Source organism: Schistocerca serialis, chromosome 1 (assembly GCF_023864345.2).
Source record: "Schistocerca serialis cubense isolate TAMUIC-IGC-003099 chromosome 1, iqSchSeri2.2, whole genome shotgun sequence".
Taxonomy (NCBI): domain Eukaryota; kingdom Metazoa; phylum Arthropoda; class Insecta; order Orthoptera; family Acrididae; genus Schistocerca; species Schistocerca serialis.
The window spans coordinates 478,875,896-478,879,387 of record NC_064638.1 but is presented as its reverse complement, the minus strand read 5'-3'; positions in this window follow the sequence as shown (position 1 = coordinate 478,879,387).

Below are 3,492 nucleotides of genomic sequence, written 5' to 3'. Positions count from 1 at the left end.
TAGCCCACAGACGCTTGAGTCAGTCACGACCTTGGACACACCTGTAAATATGTCTTCCCCCGCGAAATCCAGCTTTTGTCCCTCTTCCGGCCAGCAGGTAGACGGAGCGCGCTCGGTCCTACAGGCGGCCACAATGGGACGGACCGGTTCCGGCGGCGGGCTCTTTGTGGCCCACGCGAACGCTCAGTCGCTAACGGCTCACTTCGACGAGTTCTGTGACCTGTTCTGCCAATCGCTGTTCCATATTATCCTCGTCTCTGAAACTTGGTTGAAACCAAACATTTCTTCCGACGCTATCCGAATCACTGGTTACTCTCTCCTAAGGGCAGATCGTGAAACACGACGCGGGGGTGGTGTGGGTGCCTATGTTCGCTCTGATCTGAGACCTACTATACTATGCACATCGGATGCAAAGGGCGAAGGAGAAGCAGAGTTCTTGTTTTTCGAAATAAATACATCAAATCAGAAACTGCTAATTGGAGTAATCTATAAACCTCCAAACGTCGGTGCTATGTCCTCCTTTCAGTCTGCCCTGTCCTCGCTCGTGACACTGTATGAACACATAATCATTATGGGCGACACAAACATCGACTTACAGTTAAAATCTCCCTCTGCAGAAAAACTTAGGAGACTGTTCCACTCCAATGATATGAGTTTAGCACCGCTGGACCCAACTCATCACACGCCACACAGCCATACACTCATAGATATAATAGCAACAAAGCGACCAGATAAAATAATTCGCGCCAATCAGACATCCGCTCCAGGACTCTCTGCTCATGACGTGATTTTCTTAAATTACTCAGTACATACTACCAAAGAAAAATCTCACCTGGTAACCTACAGAAACCTAAAAAATGTTAACCATGACGCTCTTCAAAAGGATTGCTCAGACATCCCTTGGCATGATATAAGCAATGAACCGACTTTAGACGGAAAAATTCGGGAATTATGTCGCAAAATTATTGCACTGTATGATAAACATGCTCCTCAACGCACTGTCAAGGTAAAGAGAGCTCCCGCTCCGTGGCTCACCACTGCATTACGCCAGTTAATGAATGAACGTGATGCTGCACATAGGGCCTTCAAGCGTAACCCAACTCCCGAGGCGTACGAAGCTTATAGGAAACTCCGAAATAGAACCAAGCAAAGCGTGAGGAATGCCAAAATCAGACATGCCCGCTCTGTCGTATGCGGCATATCAAAACCTGCCGCACTGTGGAAAAAGCTGCGCAGTTTCGGTATAGGGAAGCGAAGATCTGACGCTGTTTATCAAGCGTCTGCAGAAGAATTAAACGATTTCTTCTCAACAGCCGTAAACTGCCACGCAGCGACAAATTACCAGCCCCAAGATATCAATCTCTCGAGAGACAAGTTTTTCCTAAAACATGTCACTACCGGCACAGTACACAAGGCAATTATGAGAATCTATTCCGAGGCAGTAGGAAATGATGGAGTGAGCATTGGCATGATTAAGAACGTAGTAAACACTATTACTCCAGTTATCACAGACATCTTCAACCTGTCTCTTGTCAGTAGTACATATCCTACTGAGTGGAAGCAAAGCTTAATTCAACCTATACCCAAGACTGACAACCCTAAGTCGCCAGGTGACTACAGGCCGATCAGCATACTTCCTGCAATATCTAAAGCCCTAGAACACATCGTCCATGAACAGCTGACAGATTACCTCAAAACTCATAACATCCACGACAAATATCAGTCAGGTTTTCGAAAGCACCATAGTACAGCAACTGCATTAATCAAAGTAACTGATGACATTAAACATGCTATGGACAGACGTGAAGCTACCATCCTAACACTGCTTGACTTTAGCAAGGCTTTTGATACAGTTGACTTTGATATATTACTAATTAAAATGAAGCAGTTGAATTTCTCAAACAGCGCAATACACTGGTTCGACAGCTACCTCAAAAACAGAAGTCAACAAGTCATTTGTGGATCGGAAAAGTCATCATGGAAAAACGTGCGCTCTGGAGTTCCCCAAGGCTCCGTCCTTGGTCCATTACTCTTCTCACTGTACATCAATGATATTTCTTCAGTGATTCACTCCTGCAACTACCATCTATATGCCGACGACATCCAACTGTACATAAGTGCAAGCCCCAAGAACATTGCTGACGCAGTAGCGAGTATGAACGCAGATCTTTGCTCTGTTTCTCGATGGGCACAGAACCTAGGTCTGAAACTAAACCCCAAGAAATCCCAGGTCATACTTATATCTCATCCAAAGTTAATCAGTCGGTACTTTCGCGAAACAGTCCCTCAAATACTCCTCAATGGTACCCAACTACCATACCAAAAAACAGTAAAAGACCTTGGAATAATCTTGGATGAACACCTAAACTGGGAAGAACAAACAGTCACAGCTTGCCGGAAATCGCTCTCCTCCCTACATGCAATTCAAAAGTTTAGAAAAATATTTCCATCCCACGTTAAACAAAAATTAGTCCAAACACTAGTCTTGCCTAATCTTTACTACTGTGATGTAGTTCAACATGGCACAAATAATGAAAATTCGAGATGCCTCGAGCTAGTGATGAATGCTTGCGTTAGATACGTATGCAACATACGGTTGTATGATCATATCAGTCCTTCATACTCCCAGCTAGGTTGGATACGCCCACATAAGGCACGCGATCTCCACACGATGTGCTTACTTCATCGATTTCTTAGCCACTGGTGCCCCCAATACTTATCTTCTCACATTAAACACCTATCATCATTCCACAACCGCAATACCAGATCGGATACGTCTAGCATCTTGGCTGTACCTTTACATAACACAAAATCTTTCTCCGTGTCATTCTCCATCTCAGCCATACGACTATGGAACGCGCTCCCCTGTGATCTGCGTCTTATCCAAAACCATTCAACATTCAAGAGGGAACTTAAGACTTACATATTAGGGACGGTATAGCCACCATTGTTGTGCCCCCCCCCCCTCATCTTTTTCTTTCTCCTCTCCATCATAGCTTCGAATTTTACCATTCTATTTCTCTTCCTCTAACCTATCTACCTCTTCTATATCTCTTTCACCCCATTCCATCGTCTTATGTCTCTGCTTGATGAGAATAACTTACAAGCTGCAAGAATATAACGAGAAAATTCCCAACTAGCAATAGGACTGACACTCATATAAGAAAAATATGTTTACTTTCATATACATAGTCATTATTATTATTATTATTATCATTATTATTATTATTTTTATTATTCTTGATTTTTATAATTATTTTTTGATTGTTATAATTATCATTGTACTACTTTTATAATCTCTATTTTTTTTCTTTAACATTAATACTGTATAACATGTTATATGTCCTAATTTTCTGTAGACACTGAAATTTGGTGAATCTGAGTATGCCTGGTTAGGTGTAAGAGAGGGCCTGAAGGCCCTAATCTTGCCAGGTAAAATAAATGCATAAATAAATAAATAAATAAATAAATAAATAAAAAGCAGACCCGTGC